Raw genomic sequence first — 22,049 nt, 5'->3', positions numbered from 1 at the left:
ACTAGGTTTTACTGATATGACAATCTACAACAGAGTTTACTTGCATTTGGAGAAATGGTATGTTCTTTCCAGAACATTGGTTAAAGTAAAGCTCAGGTAGGATGCATGGAGTATGCATTGGAATGGACTGATATTGAACTTTGAAATAGATTTATAAAAGTTACCGTAATATCTATTCAATTCAATATCACTAAGTTGATCCTAGATCACATGATCTAAATCCTGATATCGTTAGGCTCAATCTCAAGAGTGTTATTCGTGTTCTTTTTGTTAGTTAAGCCTACTTTTGGGTCAGGGTGATACGTACATTTTGGGAACACGATAGTGCAATTGAGTGGGAGCGCTAACATAAATATGGAATCTATAGCTTCTATCTGGTAAATAGTAAGCAAAGGATGATTTCCTTTGAGCATAACCAAACGAGATAAATGGTGGAGTACTCATTTCATTTAGCTGAAATATCATTTATACATGGTTAAGTGTTTTAAGGATAAAATACATTGTAGGGTGTTACGGTAATTAAGTCCCTTTACAATGTAAATCATCCATATAGAGGATCATTGATCAAATTAGGATTCTAACAATGGATAACTAATGATGTGTCTATATGGTGGAACATATAGAGCATTCTATATACTAAGAGTGCAATTCTAAGTTCTATGTGTGGATTCAACGAAGAATTAATAAGTCAGTGAATTTAAGTAGTAAATTCTTGATCTGCTTATTGGAAGCTCGGATATATAGACCCATGGTCCCCCCACTAGTTGAGATATATTACTTGTAAGACTCATTTAATTTATTTTAATTAACCAGTTATAATTCTCAAGGTAGACTGTGTGTATTTGAGACTTTATCACTTATTAAGGGCAAAACTGTAAATAGAGATTTTGAAGGGCATATGTTTTATTATTAATAAATAAATGACAATATATTATTTGATAATTAATTTTAATTATTAAATAATTAGATTTGACATTTATGTGGTTGAACAATGGAATTGACAGTTTTTGATAAAACAGGAAACTAGCAATGTATGAAAAGGAAAGTTGGAAAAGTGGCAAGTCTTGTTTCCATAATGCCTAGGCCGGCCACTATGCTTCCCTTTTCACATTGATTTTTCAATTTTTAAATGTCAAATAATTCAACCATAGCCCTAGGTGGTCTTCTATAAATAGAAGGTAAAGGCTTCAGTTTTTGTACACACAACATTCTGACATAATTTTCTCACACAAAAACTCTCACTGAGCCGCCACCCTCTCTCTCTCTACCTTCTCTGTTTCAAAATCTATGAGTGATAGAGTAGTGCCCACACACATCAAGTAATACCTCAATCATAGTGAGGAAGGCTGTGTAGAATTCACAAACAACAAAGAAGGACTATCGGGCTCAGATCTTGATTATACTCTGCGACAGAACGGAATCAAGGCTTAGAGATCTGAGTGGGAGGAAACATTAATTTCGCTGCCATCACTGTAAGTTATTCTTAACTTTTATGTGTTTAATGTTCCATTGTTTTAGAAGTTCATATTTAGGTTGTTAAATCAACATACTTGTGAGTAGATCTAAAATCCTGGTAAAATAACTTCCAACAAGGAGGCCCTCATGGAGAAAAACAATCGAGACGTGTTGACGGCCACGGATGAGATTATTGTCCCGACCAGGAGGGATCTTCGAGATTCCAGGGAAGAAGTCAAAGAACTCACTTCTAAGTTACGATCTTTGGAGGAGCTACACCAAAATGACTTAAAAACGAAAGCTAGTTTGACTGTCGAAGTGAAAGAGCTTTGTGAGTTCAAGGTACAAACCCGCAAGGAGGCAGCCAATGCCATTTTCTACACCAAAACTATTTATATAGAACGCTTTATATGTTCCACGATATAGATACGCTATAAACATTTAACCATCGTTCTAATCCCAATAATCAAAGATCCTCTATAGATGATTTACACCGAGTGGGGAGAAATTTACCGTTTCACCCTTCAACGTATTTTATCCTTAAAACACTTAGCTTCCTATAAATGATATTTTAGTAAACTAATATAATCACTGAAACAAGAGCTCTTCCATTTATCTCTATTAAGCCAAGCACGAAGGAAATCATCATTTTAGTTCTATCTTTAGATACAACCAATATATTCTATATCTATGTTTAGCGCTCCTACTCAATTTTACTATCATGTTGCCAAAATGTACGTTTTACCTGGACCAAAAGGTAGGCTTAACTAACAAATCAAAGAACACAAATAACTCTCTTGAGATTGAACCTAACCATTTCAGGATTAAGATCTTTTGAAGTAAGATCAACAAGTGATATTGACTTAGAAAGATACAACAGTAAGACTATACTATATTTACCAAGATTAATATCGGTCCCAGTCCAATGTATACTTCATACATCTGAAACAAGCATACTTTGCCAATGTTCTGGAAAGAACATAACACTTATCCAAGGTGTAAGCATACTTTATCGCTGACTATCACATCAGTGTAAATCCAGTGCACTGATGAATCAAGGGACATTATCTTTTGAAGCATATAATCACAATTACTGTTGACCTCGCTTTTGGCCAATGACAGACAGTCTAGATTGTAAGCGACAAGTAGTATAATGTATATGTAATATAATAGAGTAACTAAACACCCAATAATTTTATAGAGGTTCAGCCCCGAGTAGTTCGGTAATAGCCTAATCCTCTTAGTTTGTATTGACATAAGAACAAGGAACGTAATGATCCCTTTCCTTATGGCTCTTGCAATGATATCTCTGAATATGAATTCTTAGATCAGATCTTTTTGTGCCCAGTGAGAATGAATCACTATTTATAGGGCTATAAGCTTTGAGTGAAGAATTTCCCTTCAGATTACAATTGATATAAGTGGAAAGATTTCATATTAAATACAGAATACACTAATGAAGGGATTCGGATAGCTTGGCGTATCTCTGTGATCTGATCCTAAATAATAGGGATTTCTTCTGTGACTCATGATGCGAAAGCTGAAATTTCTAAGTGTCGACGTGCTGTTCGGATTGCTTACTGCTCGGTTAAGAAGGCTTCGTCCGAGCGAATATATATGGTGTCCTATTCGGCATATCTCTTGCGAGCAGGTATATAAAGTTGTTTCAACATGTCACCATCGTGTGATGCCACGTTAGAATGTAAAAATTGGGATAACCTTTGCCCCCCAAGTGTGTACGAGACTTTCAAAGTTGCGTGTAGACTTCATCCGAACTACCCTTGCATTTGAATGTGTGACACGTGTTAGGCGCATTTGTTTGCGATTCGAGGTGGGGCTGACCAAGCGCAACTTTAGTTTTGGGCTAATTAATGCTCTGACTCAATGAATTCCTCGAAACCCGGCTTTTTCTCACCACGTTTGACGGTTACACTTAATTATATTTGATTCCCAATATTTGCTTTTGGGGGGAACCGATGCGTCTAAGACATTTGAAATGATTGCCCTTTTTTCACTTTTTCTGCCTATAAATAGGGCTGAGCAACATTCACAAATTTACTTTTACCAAATTTTCCATTAAACCAAACATAGAGCAAAAAGGGTTTTTACCCCAAGTGTGTCGTGAGATTTCTACCAAAAGCATCCAAGCAGCCTGATCTGGAGTGAACTTGGATGTCAAATAGTGAGTAAGTTTTCCATCTCTTTCTCTTTCACTTTGCATGTTTAATTTTTGGGTTTCATACATGTGTTCTTGACTTTGCTATAGAAGATAGATAGAAAATCTAGGTTTAAAACTTTGCAATTTCCTTTGAAATAATCTGTAACACTTCATGGTTTATGATGTTGGCCTTTGGTCGCACATTATCTGTCTTTCACCTTGCTTGTTCAAAGCTTCGTGAAATTTAGCCCTAAACCCAAAAAAATTTCAAACTTCTGGGTTTTAACTTATTTTTGGATATTTTCATTCTTTTAATCCATTGAGTACTCCTGGACGGCATATTTGCCTGTTTATTGTTCAATATCCCGATCAAACACTCATCTCGTGTGTTGTCTTTTGTAGATGAACCTTGGTGAGTTTTGGGAAAGCGAACACCGAATTGACCAGGACTTACTTAAACTTTTGTATGAGGATCACCCTTGTCTTCGTGCTAGTCCATCCTCTTCAAGTGACCAACTTTCCAATTCAAGCTCTGAGGACTGGGAGGTGAGTAGTGAATGCTCTTCTACTCCAGAACCTGAAGTGCAACACCACTATTACTTCGAGCAGATTGCTGGAGAGGGGTACAATCGCTTCATTTGGGAGTTGAAGAAAGGTGGGAGGCATTATCTATCGTCCAACTGGACATACATTGTCTGGCCAAGTGTTGCTGACACTCTTCCAGTTGGTCGTCCAAGTTCAGGGAACTTTGGCATCCCCATTGCTACTCCTGCTGTTACGGTTGCCCGACATTCACGCCAGTATCCGACCAGCAGTAGGATGATGGCTTGAACAAAACAAGCAATGTGGAATGTCAATGCATCTGACCCTCACGTGGCCCAAGTTGCCACATTACCAAGCTCCGAACAGGATCTGCCCGTCCAAGAGGAGGGAGTTCATGAGGGGGACCTTAAGGTCCAAGAAATTAAGGAACAGGGCGACGTCCGTCCTGGCAGCCCTTCCGAGGTCGAGGAGAATGAGGAAGTTGAACCACCAAACTTTGGAGGATACAATGACGCTAAGGAGCCAGTATTTGCGAAGGGCAAAGTCTTAGTTTAAGGAGTAGACTACGTCACCGAGGAGCTTATTGAAGCAGTTCCTCACAGGAGGCAAGGTGCCTTAGGTGCCAGATGGGTGAGTCCTCTGTCCAAGATCACTGAGGCATCCATGAAGGACTTGGACCAGTCTGGCTGTTTGGGCGAACTTGAATGTTACGTCCCTGCCTCAAATCACTGAGCCACAAACCCGTAAAAGGGGATGTGTGCCTGGTCGGGTGGCCACACCAAACAAGGGGCAATACTACCTTTGAACGCGTACTTCTGGAAGGTGCTAGATTATTTCCGCCTTTGCCTGACCCAGTTCACTCCTAAGGGCATTAAGTATCTATCCGCCCTGTTCATCCTCTACGCCATCAAAAAGTAGGGTGTGCCTTCTTTGCATGAGGTCAGTTGGTTTTCGACTTGAAGTCTACCCCCAAGTAGAGCAGGTTAGGATAATTCTACTTTTCCCAACCAGATTTTAAGTGGTTGACGAGCACCGTGGACAAGGTTGTGAGCAAAATCGAGAGTTTTGTTGACGAGCATTATTTTGTGGAAGGCATGAGCACCACTTATACTCGGTTTCAGCAGATCATGATATATTACCGTCCACCTCTTATACTGGCTCTTAGGGATAGAGCTCATAGGATTGTTCAACTGCCGAATGCTACTCTAAACATCACCTTGCTGACCTTGGAGGCCAACTTTGTGGAGCACAGGCTGTATCGAGTAGACTTTATACCTTAGCCTGTGAAGGGGAAGAAGAATAAATCCAGTGTTGGTCGGGCTGAGGGAGCTGAGTAGGAAAATGAGCATATTCAACTTAAGCATGAGGCTAAGCTGAAGGGAGGTGTAGGAGCTAAGTAGTATGCTTAGGAATATTCTGAGTAGGAGAAAGAGCTCATTCAACTCAAGCATGAGGCTAAGTTGATGGGAGGAGCTGGGGCCGAACAACATGCTCAAGAATCTTCTGAGCATGAAGATGAAGCTGAGGAAGTGGAGGAAAGGCCACTTAAAAGGAAGAAGACTCTCTCGACCAGGCAACGGCCCATCGAACATACAATCCAGATCAGGGAGCCTGGTCTACGTGCTCAGCCATCCACCCTTGTAGAAGGAAAGGGGAAAGCCATCCTAGAGGAGCAAGAAGACTTGTCGGATGATGATGCCCCATCAGTACTTGTTTGGGCAAATTCCCCTACTAAAGTGGAGGGTACTCCATCTTGTTTTTAACTTTCTTAATTATCATGCCTTCATATTTCTTATGCTTTTTTCTGACCATGTTATTTTTATTTCGTGTAGACATGTCTCATAAGATACTTGAGGCCCTAAAGAAGAGAGTGGGAGGAAGCTCGGGCTTATCTCCTCTGGCCAAAAAGTCCAAGGGTGGTGAGAAGACCCTGTCTAGAGAGAAGGCACTAATCGAAATGGTCATTGATCTTTTTGAGGAACAAAATGTTGTGGACCCTCCCGTCTCAAAAATGAATAAGTCCAAAGATTCTCGAGGGGGTAGCGCAGACAGGTCAGAGCAGGCGAAGGGTGGATCCGAGCTGGTCAAAAGTCGGTCCAAACAGATTAAGGCCTCTGCTCCACCTCTGGTACTGCACCCAGAGACTAAAAGTGGCTGAGAAATGCTTACTTATTATGTGACTCGGTCTGTCCCTGCGGTGAACGAGCAGCTCACTAGGGAAGACAATGACCTTTCTCTAGAGCTAGTGATGGGAGGAGTCGTGAAGGAGGTTTCAAGGATAAGTCTTTTCTAACAGGTTCCTTTTGTCCTTCTTCAATTAGTTTAAATTTTGATGTTTTTTTTTTTTCTGTACTGACCAGTTTGAAGATGGCTTATGCTTATTCCCGAGCTAAGTGGGTTGTTGCTAAGAACGCTGCCATTTCCAACAAAATGCGGACAGAAGTGGACTTGGCCAAGAAGGACACTCAGTAACCCAGGGTTCAACTTGGGGTGGTCCGGATGGAGCTGGGAGAGGTCAATAAGAAGCTTCTTGTAGCTGAGAAGAAGGTGGCTGAACTGACCAAGGATCTACAAGCCATGCCATCCACCGAACAGTTTGAAGCTTATATTGCCTCCTTATCTAAGGAAGTGACCAACCTTCAAGAAGAAAGGGAGGTTCTCCGGACTCTATCCGCAGGTTGGAAGAAGAGAAGAAAGCCAAGGAGGAGGAGCTTACAGCTAAGGTTTAGAAGTATAAGTTAGAGGCCGGGTAGAAGAAATCTGAAGTGGAGAGGCTCGGAGGGAAAGTGAATGCCCTAGAGGCAGCTGGTCTCAAGATTTTTTATGACTTTTGGAAGGCCAATCCCAAGGTAAATTTTGAATAATTGGGCGATTCCAAAGACATGTCTCTCGGATACTGCACTGCTCAGGCGGCCTATGGGGAATCCGAGGTGACCACTTCCACCTCTCCAACTGATCAAAGTGTGGAAGTGCCCCCTGCTCAGACAAACGATCCTCCTGCTCCAGCTGACCCAGTTGACCCGTACAAAGAGCCTGGGACTCCAGTTGTTTGAATGCTTTCTTTTTCTATATGTTCGGGCATATGGCCTTTTTTAAGACAAAGTGATCAACCAAGCGGTCTTTAAACTTGGAAATTATTTTTCATTTTTCGGACAACTAGCTGATCGGGCAGCCTTTAATCCTGAGTTTGCATGCTTTTGTTATCTTTAATGAATTTCATTCTCTGTTTATAATCATCATGCAATTGTGATTCTTGGTCACTTTTACCAAATGCTCTGTTTATTATATTTTTACCAAATTCTTTGTACACGTATAGGTGCCTCCCAAGTGACAAAGCAGAATTATGACTCTTCGTCACTTTTCATTTATTTTTACAAGTACACTCTCTTATATGTTCGGGGTTTTGGGTTCGACCAAACCATTTGTACGTACTAGATGGTAAATTAATAGCATGCTAATGGATTCGAATCAATTTGAATTTTGAAATAAGCATGTTTATTCATTTATTGATCGGACATATGTCTGTTACCGTAGTAACTTACATCAAAGTTATTATGCTGATTTGATCTAATCTTTAGCTTAACATGAAATAAAAAAATTGTAGAATTTAAAAAATCGTACTTTCAATGGTGGTCATCCGACCTGAGTACTTGACCATTTTATCCAAACCTTTGGGTGTGGTCCGCCCAGAAGGCCATTCTCTTAAGAGAAAATGTTCTTTTGTTTCGTACTTGATATGGTCGTCTGACCTGGTACTTCTATTGGTAGTATTTTCTTAAATGTTCCCCATTCCAATACCTTGGTACCAGAACGAGTGGCATTTTTTCATCATACATACCTAATTTGTATGCCCCTTACTCTAGAACTTTGACTACCTGATATGGTCCTTCCCAATTAGGTCTGAGCACACCTGTCATACTGTCTTTGGTGAATAATAATACTCTTCTTAGGACCATACCTCCTATAAATAATTTTCGAGCTTTCACTTGTTTGTTGAAATGCCAAGCTACTTTTGCTGATGGGCTATCAATTTTAAGTTTGTTGTGGTTCGCTTCTATTAATTTTATCAAGTGATTCTGCAAGGAGTACATGATTGGCCTCTTGGCTATATGTCAATCTTCTGTGGGATAGTGGTTCGAGTTCTACGGGTACCATAGCGTCATATCCATATGCCATGGAAAATGGAGTCTATCCTATTGCTATTTTCTCAGTTGTTCGGTACGACCATAGAACTTTAGGAAGTTCCTCTGGCCAGTTTCCCTTTGGGCTTTGTCATTTTTCTCAACAATTTTATCTATTTTTCACAAATACCAATTTTTGCAACTTCGACCCTTTAAATCCAAAACTATTAATTTAATAATTAAAATAATTATCAAATAAAATTGTCATGTATAATATTTATTAATTAGACTCCATAAAGTCTCTTAATTAATAAATAAACCCCAAACTACTATTTCTTCACAATCAAGCCATATCTTAGTGAAAAATTCATAAACTAGACATAGTCTAATTTTAGAATTATAATTGATTAACTAAAATCAATTAACTGAGTCTAACAAGCAGTTTGTCTCAACTAGTATGGGGACCATGGGCCTATATAACCAAGCTTCCAATAAGCAGATCTAGAATTTACCAAGTAAATAAAACTTGGAATCGCACTCTCAGTTATATAGAACGCTCTATATGTTCCATGATATATGTACGCTATTAATTATCCATTGTTATATTTCCAATAATCAATGATCCTCTATAGATGATCTACATTGCATAGAGACAAAATTACAGTTACACCCTTTCAATGTATTTTATCCTTAAAACACTTGGCCACCTATAAATGATATTTTAGTGAGCTAATATAATCACTAAAATGAGCGCTCTATCATTTATTTCTATTTAGCCTAGCTCAAAGGAAATCATCGTTTCACTTCTATGTTCGGATAGAAGCTATAGATTCCATATCAATGATTATCACTCCCACTCAATTGTACTACCACGTTCCAAAAATGTACGTATCACCCTGATCAAAAAGTAGGCTTAACTAACAAATAAAAGAACGCAAATAACACTCTTGAGATCGAACCTAACCATGTCAAGATTAAGATCATTTGATCTAGGATCAACTAGGTGATATTGAATTGAATAGATATTACGGTAAATTTATCATATCTAATCCAAGTTCAGTATCGGTCCCTTCCAATGTATACTTCATACATCTGATACTGGTAAACTTTGCCAATGCCCTGGAAAGGACATAACACTTATCCAAGGTGTAAGTATACCTATCGCTGATTATCATGCGAGTCTAAATCTAGTGAACTGACAAATCAGAGAATTAAACTTTTGAACATATAATCATGATTATATTCCACTGTGCTAACAACACTATAATCATGAACAAATACATATGTTCTAGACTTAATAGAATTTATACATTAAATATAAACATGAAATAAATCATGTGAACTATGCAACATAAAATGTTTTCTCATCTTTATTAATTAGCAAATTTGATTATAGTGAAATGGGTTTTATTTAGGGCACAAAACCCAACGAAACCCCTACTCCGGGTTCTTGGGTGGCTGGAAAGACCCTCCGTAGGACTAGTTCGCCAATGGTGAACTTTTTATCTTTGACCTTAGCATTGAAGTATTTATCCACCTTTCTTTGATAAGTTGCCATCCGTATTTGAGACTCATCCTGGAGCTCTTCTATTTGATCTAACTCTTCTTGTAATAAGGCTTTGTTCGTTGCCAGATTATACGTTGCCCTTCTGTGGGATGGGAGCAAGGTTTCTACCGGTACCATAGCTTCATATTCGTACACCATTGACAATGGGGAGTGTCCAGTTGTGGTTCCTGGAGTAGTCCGCTAGGCCCATAATACTCGTGGCAGTTCTTTAGGCCAGCTGTTTTTACAGGCCAGTAGCTTTTTCTTTAGGGTGACCTTTAGTATTTTGTTGACGGCCTCTGCCTGTCCATTTGTTTGCAGCCTTGCAACCGCAGAGAAGTTTTTGACGACCCTGTGTTGGTTGCAAAAGTTTGTGAATTCCTCGCAGTCAAACTGCTTTCCATTGTCTGAGACTATTTTGTGAGGCAAGTCTTATCGACACACAATGTTTTTTACAACAAAGTCTAAGGCCTTCTTAGCGGTTATGGCCTTCATGGGCTCAGCCCCTATCAACTTTGTGAAGTAATCCACAGCCACTATGGCATACTTTACCCCCTCCCTTTCCTATTGGCAAGGATCCAATGAGATCTATCACCCACACCACAAAGGGCCAGGGGCTAGTCATCAAGGTAATTTTTTTAGATGGGGCTCTCGGTATGTTTGCAAACCCTTGTCATGAATCACATTTTAGGACATAGTCTACACAATCCTTCTTCATTGTTGGCCAAAAATAACCTTGTCTCAATATTTTCTTTGAGAGATTTGGACCTCTGGTATGGTCTCCACAGAACCCTTCATGGACCTCCTACATGATCCGTCTAGCTTCAGGGTCTAACACACACCTTAAATATGGCATGCTGAGTCTTCTTCGATAAAGGAGGTTGTCCATCATTATGTATCGATGCGCCTGATACTGTAACCTCCTGGATAGAGTTCTTTCTTTAGGCAATTCTCCTTGTGTTATGTATTTGATGATGGGGTCCATCCAACTCGGCTCTTGCTCATTACTAGCTACCGTTTCTTTTGTTTTGATGCTTCACTCCGCGAGGTGTTCGACAGGTACTAACCACCCTCTCTATTTTTCTATCCAAGGATAACTTAGCCAAAGAGTCTGCCTGAGCATTCTTTTCTCGTGGGATTCTTTCCACTTTGTATTTTGTAAACTCGTGGAGCAGTTGTCTGAATATTGCTACATAAGCAGCCATTTTTTCTTCACGTGTTTGGTACTCTCCCGATACCTGGTTGACCACTAAATGAGAATCACTAAAAACTTATACCCTCGCGGCCCCTACAGCTTTTGGCCAGCCTTAGTCTTGGAATTAGTGCTACGTATTCGGCCTCATTATTGGAGGCTGGGAATGCAAAGCATAGGGCATCCTAGAGCCAAAGCCCATCTGGTGATATCATTGTTATTCTGGCACTGGATGCACTTTCATTTGATGCCCTGTCGACATACACTTTCCACGTTGGCATCTTTTCGGCTGGCATACTAGAGCTGGCTTCTGCTTCATTTCATTCTGTTATGAAGTCTGCCAGGGCATGTCCTTTTATGGAGACGCGCGGGCATAGTGTATATTGAACTGGCTTAACTCTATGGCCCACTTAAAGAGTCTTCCTGAGGCTTCAAGTTTTTGTAAGACTTGCCGAAGTGGGTGATTTGTAAGTACTTTAATGGGATGGGCCTGGAAGTAGGGTCTTAGCTTCCTTGAAGCCATCAGGAGGCAAAAGGCTAATTTCTTGATCAAGGGATATCGAGTTTTGGCCCCTATCATGCGCTTACTGACATAGTATACCAGGCGTTGGACTTTGTCTTTTTCCCAGACCAAGGGCGCACTGACAACGTTTTCAGAGACGGCCAAGTACAGAAACAAGTCTTCTCCGTGAACTGGTTTTGACAGTATTGGCGGCTTGGCCATGTGTTCTTTTAATTTTTTGAATGCCTCTTTACACTCTTCAGTCCACTCAAATCTTTGAAACTTTTTCATAACATTGATGAATGGGATGCACTTGTCGGTCGATCGGGACATGAATCGACTTAGGGCGGCTACCTTCTCGGTAAAGCTTTGTACATCCTTTTGTTTCTTTGGAGAAGGCATATTCAACAAGGCCTGGATTTTTTTAGGTTTTATCTCTATTCCGCGTTGACAAATGATAAATCCTAGAAATTTCCCTAATTGACGTCGAAGATGCACTTCTTGGGATTAAGCTTCATCCCGTATCTTCGGAGCACTTTGAAGCACTCCGTGAGGTCATCTAGATGGCCCATGCCTGTTTTGGATTTAACTAGCATGTCATCTACGTATACCTCCGTATTATTTCCGAGGAGGCCTTTAAACATTCGGTTAACCATTTATTGATAAGTTGTGCTGACGTTCTTTAATCCGAACAGCATGACCAGGTAACAGTATACCCCCTTATCGGTCCTGAAGCTAGTACATTCCTAATTCGCGACATGCATTTCAATCTGATTGTACTCGGAGTAGGCATCCATTAAGGATAGCAGCTTAAACCCTAAGATGGCGTCCACCATTTGATAAATTCGAGGCAATGGGAAGCAGTCTTTCTGGCAGGGCTTATTAAGATGAGTGAAGTCTACGCAGACATGCCACGTTTCGTTTGGTTTAGGCACCAGCACTGGATTGGCTAGCCACTCCGGGTAATATACATCTCGGATTAGGCCATTGGTTAGCAACTTATCCACCTCTTTATCCAAGGCGTCTGCCTTTACTGGATCAAGAGGATGTCTTTTCTACTGTACCAGAGGCATGCTTGGGTTGACATTCAAGACATGGGTGATCACATGGAAGCTTATTCTGGTCATATCCCCCAGGCACCACGCGAAGACATCTGTGGCTGCCCTTGACATTTCTATGATCTTGCTTCTTTCCTCTGCCTCTAGGTTTTTTCCTAGGCGAATAACTTTTGTGGAGTCGAGGTCGCACACACTTACTTCCTCGACGTCCTCCATAGGTTCTACGGTTGTTTCGGATCCTACATAGGGATCCAACTCGTCTTGTTCTGTCATAATGGGCTCTTCGTTCCTGTGTACCACCAACACTGACAAGTCAACTGCAACATTGTAACATTGTCTCGCCTCTCCTTGGTTTCCCCTCACCGTTCCCACTACAGCTTCCCGGGTAGGGAACTTAAGGCATAAGTGTCGAATGGATGTGATCGCTCCAAAATTGACCAAGGTCGGTCAGCCAAGGATGGCATTGTAGGCGGTGGGACAATCTACCATAACAAAAGTGCAGTACTTGAAAGTGCACTGTGGAGTGTCAAGGCATAGGGTGACAGGAAGCCTCACTTTCCCCATTGAGATAAGTGTCGTCCCATTGAATCCTGTGAGCTGTGAATCACTGGGCAACATGTCCCTGTCTGTGAGCCCTATGGCCATGAAGGCCTCTTTGAATAATATATTTACGGAACTCCAGTTATCTACCAATATTCTTGCCACGACCTTATTGGCGATGGGAGTTTCTATAACAAAAGGGTCATGGTGAGGGAAGCACACCAGTTTTGCATCTTCTTAAGTGAAAGTCATCGGTTGGTCCATGAGCTTGGGCCTTTGTGCTGGGAGTTGAGTGACCTCCCACACTTCATCATGCTTTATGGCCCCATCATAACGCTTCAACGCGTTCCTGGTGGTTCATCCAATATGAGGCCCACCAGAGATCATGGTGTTAGGTTTTATGCCCTAAATAAAACTCCATTTCAATGTAATCTATTTTATTCAACATCAATAAAGAAACAGAAGTATTTTTCATTCATTTATGTATGTTTTGGTTCACTTTATCAATCGCTTGTCTATTTGATTTATAAATTCATCTTAAACCCTTTTCACATACTTGATCATGTTTATTGTGCTGTCATCACATTGGAAAGTAAACATGACTATGTGAATAAAGTTTCCTTGATTTATCAGACACAGGGTTTTACTGATATGATAATCTACAACAAGAGTTTACTTGTATTTGGAGAAATACTATGTTCTTTCCAGAACATTGGTTAATGTAAAGGTCCGGTTGGATGCATGGAGTACGCATCGGAAGGGACCGATATTGAACTTTGACTTAGATTTAATTAAACTTACCGTAAAATCTATTCAAGTCAATATCGCCAAGTTGATCCTAGATCAAATGATCTTAATCGTGTTATGATTAGGCTCAATCTTGAAAGGCTATTCGTGTTCTTTGATTTGTTAGTTAAGCCTACTTTTAGGTCAGGGTGATACGTACATTTTGGGAACACGGTAGTGCAATTGAGTGGGAGCGCTAGCATAAACATGGAATCTATAGCGTCTATCTGGGGAATAGTAAGCAAATGATGATCTCCTTCGAGCTTGACCAAATGAAAATAAATGGTGGAGATCTCATTTCACATAAGCTGAAATATCATTTATAGGGGGTCAAGTGTTTTAAGGATAAAATACATAGTAGGGTGTTACGGTAATCTAATCCCTTTACTGTGTAGATCATTCATATAGAGGATCGTTGATCAAATTAGGATTATAACAACGGATAACTAATGATGTGTCTATATGGTGGAACATATAGAGCATTCTATATACTGAGAGTGCAATTCTAAGTTCTATGCGTGGATTCAACGAAGAATTAATAAGTTAGTGAATTTTAGTGCTAAATTCTTGATCTACTTATTGGAAACTCGGTTATATAGACCCATGGTCCCCGCACTAGTTGAGATAATATTGTTTGTAAGACTCATGTAATTGGTTTTGATTAATCAATTATAATTCACAAATTAGACTATGTCTATTTGTGAAATTTTCACTAAGTAAGGGCGAAATTGTAAAGAAAGAGTTACTAGGGGCATATTTATTAATTATGATACTTTGTATGGTTCAATTAATAAATATGATAAATGAAAATATTATTTAATAATTATTTATAGTTATTAAATAGTTAGAATTGGCATTTAAATGGTTGAATTAGGAAATTGGCATTTTTGAGAAAATCAGATACAAAAGGTGTTAAAATTGCAAAATTGCAAAAAGCAAGACCCAATCCACTAAGCCATGGCCGGCCACCTTTGTAGGCTTTTAAGTTGATATTTTCATTATTTTAATGCCAAATAATTCAAACCTAACCCTAGTGGAATGCTATAAATAGATAGTGAAGGCTTCAGGAAAATTACACTTTTTGAATCAGAAAAACCTGAGCCTCCTATCTCTCTTCCCTTGCCGCCACTCACTCTCTCTCTTCTTCCTTTGATTTTCGAACTTACCCTAGTGATTAGAGTAGTGCCCACACACAGCAAGCAATACCTCAATCATAGTGAGGAAGATCGTGAAGAAAGATCATCAGCAAAGGAGATTCAGCATCAAGGATTCAGAGAAAGAGATCCAGGTTCAGATCTTGATAACACTCTGCTACAGAAAGGATTCAAGGGTTAGAGATCTGAACGGAAGGAGTCATTTAATTCCGCTGCACCCAATGTAAGGTTTCTTAAACTTTATATGTGTTTAATTTATCGTTTTAGAAAGTTCTTATTTAGGATGTTAATAAACATACTTGTGAGTAGATCTAAGATCCTGGTAAAATAATTTCCAACACATGGCTACTCTTCCATTCGGCTGAGGTGGTAATCCGAGCGCCTACAGAGGGATTGCTCCTCCGGGGGTTACCTACCCTTTAGGCATACCCCCTGTTCTTCCCTAAGGCGAGGGGCCTCCTACTGCAATCGGGTTTAAGTGCGGTAACCTGTTTTTGATCCATTCATACAAGTGACCTAATCGGATTAGGTTCCTGATTTCGTCTTTCAAGTTTTCACACTCGTTGGTGGTGTGGATAATGTCGTTGTGGTATTCACATCTTTTGTTGGGATATCTCCGGGAGCTATCCCTGTACAAGGGGAGAGGCTTCTTGTAATGTGTATTTTGCCGAGTGGTGAAGTACACACGCTCTTGAGTATCCGTAAGCTCCATGTATTGAGTGTGTTGGGGGTATCACTTGTCCTCAATCCAAAAACTGCCCTTTGAGGATCTCTTACTCCAAGAGCTCTGAGAAGGTCTTGCCATGCTAGCAGCTAGTGCGGATTGTGACGTAGTTTGGACACTCAACCCCGAGGGATTGCTCATGGGTGCCCCAAAGTGTGATAATGCAGGAGCTAAAGCGAGACTTTGATTATATCCTAGGGTAGTAGAGAATTGTATTTTGCTTGTTTGAGGAGTGGCAAGAGACTGGGCTCGCAGAAGTTGAGGTCCAGGTACATACCTCGACACCCCGGTCGGGTAGTATCCTTTGTAAGCCACTATTTGAGCTTCTTCCAAGTTAATTTATTTTTGGACCCTCCTCTGAAAGTCTTGGAGATTTGCTGCTCCCTCTTGCTGCAGTTCGTTCCAGAAAGGGGTCCCCGTGCGGATTCCAGCCTAAAGAAGGGTCATCTGTTGTCTGTTTTCCACCTTCTTGGTATTTGAAGCCTTCTCTTTGAATCACTTAATGAAGTTCTTACGGTTTCCAATGGCAGCTGTTTTATGTTAGTCAGGGCACTAACTTCGAGGTTGATCTTCCATGCCGCGAAAAACTGTCTTCGAAAACTGACTTGTAATTTGTTCCATCAGTCCACCGATCCTTGCTCCAACTTTTTGAACTATTCCTCAGCAAAACTGCCCAACGTTAGTGGAAAGCATAAACACTTTGTGTCATTGCTGACCCTCATCACAGTCATCACCCTATTAAATCGGGACAGATGGTCACTGCGGTCCGAATCTCCTGTGTAAGTTGTCATTTCGGGCATCTTAAAATTTTTGGGCAGTTCTGCATCCAGTATGTGTCGAGCGCATGGCTCTTAGTCTTTCCAATTAGAGTCGGAATCATCCCCTTTTTGTCTCCGGGAGACTCTGGCAATGTCTTTGCGTAGTATGCCAATTCAGCCAAGATTCCTTCGTTCAAGGTGCCTCTGGAGACTTGCAATGCGTGTTTTTTCTTTTTAAGATGGTTTCTTAAGTCACCATGCTACTCATTGATTTTCTGCCTTAGATCAGCTGGGGTATACCTCTGACTTTTCCTCCCCGTTTCCCTGAGTTCTTGGTGCACGAATACGCTCTTTCGGTCCTCTCGATCCTGAGGGCCAAGACTCCCTCGAAGGAGCATGCCCCTCTACGGACCTTTGCCTTTTGGGAAATCAGAGCAGACTTTTCACGGATCCTATGCCTTCCTGTGTCTCCCAGGGATAAAAGTAGGATTTTTCTTAGGGTTCTCCTCGAAAGGGTACCGTATAGGGCTTGGCTCCTTGGTCTTGAGCCTCTGAGCGCTTGGCAAGGATTCCTCTTGTATTTCCTCTAGTCCTACGGGTATGGCCTTAGGATGTACATGTATTCTAGTCGTGTCCATGGCTTTTTGCATGGCGACCATTATCTCTTGCATCCTGTTATTCTTTTCTTTTAGGGCAGCCAGTTCGGCTTCATGATCAGCCGTTTTTTGCCTTAGGACCACCAGTTCAGTATTGCTACCTTGGTCGTAAGTTTCGTACCCTTCAAAGTTTTCTTCATATTCCTCATCATTCGTCTCATCTCATTCTTCAGAGCCAACATTTACTCGTGAGGCCACCTCTTTGCCTTCTAGGTTCTGAGTATCCTAGGGAGGACAAGGTTGGCGTGTGTTGTTTTGAGTTTCCACCATTGTTGTTCTGATTCTTTTACTGTTGTTTTCTGAACAATGCTTTCGACAGCTTTTAATGAAAGTACCAAAATATTGACTGAGGTTTTTGGCAACCAATTAAATGAGATAATGATGAGAGCTTTTGAATAATTAATGTAGGTGATTTTTACGTGGTTCGGGCATTAATGAGCCGTAGTCCACAAGTCTTTTTTATTTATGAGAGTTCTTATACAGAGAATGTTCTTGGTGAGTTTCTCTCTCTCTCTTGTTTTTTTCGATCGATTCCCTTCTCATTTTGTTCAGGGGTATTTATAGAGTTTGGTAAGGATAGCTAAAAATGGATCACTTGTCTTTGAGTGCTAGTAATGTAAGTGCACAAGTTCCCAAGAGATACAAAATAGGGCATACATGACCTATGCCGTAGGAATTGTTGTGCGTGTGCACGTATCGTTACAAGTACTAAACTCACCAGGAGTGGGTCGATCCCACAAAGATTGTAGTTAAGTACGTTAAAATTAAACTTCTACTTCTATTTGGTTAAATAAAAATTTAGAAAAAATTAAAATGAGAAAATAAAAATAGTGCAAGAATAAGCAATAAAATTAAATAGGAAATTAACGGTTAATAAGAACTAGGGCTTTGACTTCAATTGTTTCTATTGATTATGGCCTAATATGATTATCTCCCTATTATCAATTTCTATGCAATAGCAGGTTTACTAAGGTAATTTATTGTCTTCTCAGATATATAAATCTCAATTACATGCAAACTTTTTACTCTCGTGAAAAATTTAACATGCAACAGGCATTAAATACAGAAACCCTATAAGCTATCTAAACCATACAAATACTCTCGTCCTGTATCGAAATTCAGTTCTTTTTCACTATATAATCGACAATCACTTCTTAGATATCACATCAAAATCATAACACAAGTAATTGATGGCCAAACAATTAAAAGTAATTAAGTACGAATGAAATAGAATACATAGAAATTACATGATTATCTCCCTATTATCAATTTCTATGCAATAGCAGGTTTATTAAGGTAAATAATTGTCTTCTCAGATATATAAATCTCAATTACATGCAAACTTTCTACTCTCGTGATCAATTTAACATGCAACAGACATTAAATACAAAAACCCTATAAGCTATCTAAACCATACAAGTACTCTCATCCTGTATCGATATTCAGTTCTTTTTCACTATAGCATAATCGACGCTCACTTCTCAAATCTCGCATCGAAATCATAACACAATTAATTGATTGCCAGACAATTAAAAGTAATTAATTACGAATGAAATAGAATACATAGAAATTAGGGGCAAAATAAATCATATTAAACCCATAAAACAATGTTAAACAATCTCCATCTAAACCCTAATTAAATGTTTAACTATTCATGTTTATGAAAGCATAGTCACACATATTAACTCTGAGAAAAGAGAAGAAAATACAGAAGAAAAGAATGTTGAAAATCCTCTGAAGAATGTCTCCAATTGTTGGAATTTATTTTACCTGGATCTTAGATCTACTCACAAGTATGTTGTTTAACACCTTAAATATGAACTTTCTAAAACGATAAATAAACACATATAAAGTTAAGAAAACCTTACATTGGTTGCAGCGGAATAATGTCTCCTTCAACTCAGATCTCTAACCATTGTATCCTTTCTGTCGCAGAGTATTATCAAGATCTGAGCCCGAATGTCCTTCTCTTTGTGTGTGATCCTTCACAGTCTTCCAATCTATGATTGAGGTACCACTTGCTGTGTGTGGGCACTACTCTATCACTGAGGGTTTCGAAATTATGAAGAGGAAAAGGCAGAGGAATAATTTCGGCTATAGAGAGAGAGAGAGAGAGAGAGAGAGAGAGAGAGAGAGAGAGAGAGAGAGAGAGAGAGAGAGAGAGAGAGAGAGAGAGAGAGAGAGAGAGAGAGAGAGAGAGAGAGAGAGAGAGAGAGAGAGAGAGAGAGGGAAGGCTCAGTTTTCTGAAAAAAATTGATTTTCTGAAAAGGTTATGAAAACTTATTATTTGACTAAGCCATCACTTTCTATTTATAGGCAACTACAAGGTTTAGGTTAGTAATTATTTGGCATTAAAATAATGAAAATATTAATTGGAAAATCATGCTTAAGTGGCCGGCCAAGGTGTGTAATAGGCCCCACTTGGTTTTTGCAGTTTTTACAATTTTTATTTCTATTTTCTCAAAAATGCCAATTTTCTAATTCTAACAATTTAAATGCCAAAAATAATTATTTAATAACTAAAATAGGTTATTAAATAATATTCTCATTTAATTTAATTATTAATTAGACATATAAAATCTATTAATTAATAAATAAACCTAGAATCTCTTTTCTTTACAATTTCACCCCTGCTTAGTGAAAATTCACAAATTAGACATAGTCTAACTTTAGAATTATAATTGATTAATCACAAATCAATTATTGAGTCTTACAAGCAATATAGTCTCAACTAGAATGGGGACCGTGGATCTATATGCTGAGCTTCCAATAAGTGAATCGAATTTACGAAGTAAATTCCTACTAATTAATTCCTCGTTGAATCCACTCTTAGAACTTAGAATTGCACTCTTAGACTTATATAGAGCATATTATATGTTCCATGATATAGATATGCTATCTCATTTAACCATTGTTATAATCTTATTGTGATCAAAGATCCTCTATTTAGATGATTTACATCGAGATGGGATAATTTTACCATTCTCACCCCTCAAGGTAGTTTGTCCCTTAAAACACTTAGCTACCTGTAAATGATGTTTAGTGATCTAAGAATTAGTCACTTAAACAAGAGCTCATCCATTGACTTCTATTTAGCTAAGCTCGAAGGGAATCATCACTTGACTTCTATACATCAGTAGAAGCTATAGATTTCATATTTATGTTCAGCACTCCCACTCAATCATACTATCATGTTCCCAAAATATACGTATCACCATGACCCAAAAGTAGGCTTAACTATTAAATCAAAGAACATGAATAGCACTCCTGAGTTTAGCCTAAGAATATCAGGATTTAGATTCTTTTAATCTTAAGATCAACTACTGATATTGACTTGGAAAGATATAACGGTAAGTTTATAATATCTTAACTAAGTTACAATATCGGTCCAGTCCAATGTATACTCCATACATTCGAAACTAGTATACTTTACCAATGTCCTGGAAAGAACATAATACTTACTCCAAGTGTAAGTACACATCATCGCTGATTATCACATTAGTGTAAATCTAAAACACTGATGAAACAGGGACTTAGTCTTTTGATTCATATTATCACAATCACATTCCACTGTGTTGACGATACTGCAATTGTGAATAAACATATGATCTGGACTTAACTGATTTTGTGTGTAAATGTAATAAACATGTTAAACCATTAGCATGTAAAATTTATGGAAACATAAATCACTTCAAATTTCTTATATTGATAACTAATCAGATTGTAAAGGATTTTATTTAGGGCACAAAACCCAACAAACTCCCACTTGCACTAACATAAAACAAACTGTGCAAATAAATCAATCTGATGTCTTGATCTTCAGATCAAGTGTAGGATATTTGAATCCACCCAAACTTCTAGAAACTAGTTCATAAATACAATATGAAACATTCTTTACTATATGCTTTACTCATCAAGGGATACTGAAATCCTTACTGTTTTAAAGTACATCTGAATAAACAGAAGACGTATCTCTCATATTTTAAGCTATGGAATTGAGATAATACAGTGTAGACTTTTCTTCAGTAAAATAACTTTCTGGTAATTTCGAATTTACAGAGTTAGAAATCTTCTCTGGTAGAGCTTGAATTATTATAGAATAACTCCTCCACCCCCAGAGTAACCACCATCTCATAATTTGAATGAGTTGGGGTTGATACAAGGATACTACAAAATAATAAATAGAAATCAATAATGGTTTAACAAAAGATCCAATTCAGAAATTATAAGCACATAGCATGTAGGAATGATAAGAGAAAATACTAAAAAAAAATACAATCCTAAATAATTTCCAAGGTTTTCAACAAACTGATATCAGTGTCCCGTTTAGGCGAGAGTCAAAGCTACCATCCATTGAATAGAGTTGTCAGCTCATCTAAAATGTTAAAAATTCTAGCAACCTTATATTCGATCAAGATTGGAATCCAGCGTTGTCCCGTTTAGGCGAGAGTCAAGTCTATTCTATCTTATGAGCTTCTACCATTGTTTCATATTTTGCAAGTCAAATACAGTCGCCACCATTAGGGTGATCCATACCATATAAAACACTTACAAAGCTACTTATCTTTCGAGATTAAACCGTGTGAACTTGCTAATGAACGTTCCTCCATTAGGGAGGATTACTCACTAAAACAAACGCTATGTAAAACCAACAATGCAGATCGAATATCTTAATAATAATAAAGCTCATTCTTTAAAATGTATTTTCTTTATTATTTATAATAAAATATATTCATTAAATATCGAATTTAGAATTAAAATTCTAAATTAGAATTTAATTTAATATCCATAAAATTATACTTAGATGGTTATTGAAATAAATTGAATTATTTCCATCTTAGTAGTAATTTTGATCT

Source organism: Cannabis sativa, chromosome 6, assembly GCF_029168945.1.
Source record: "Cannabis sativa cultivar Pink pepper isolate KNU-18-1 chromosome 6, ASM2916894v1, whole genome shotgun sequence".
Taxonomy (NCBI): domain Eukaryota; kingdom Viridiplantae; phylum Streptophyta; class Magnoliopsida; order Rosales; family Cannabaceae; genus Cannabis; species Cannabis sativa.
Note: the sequence above shows the minus strand (reverse complement) of the source record.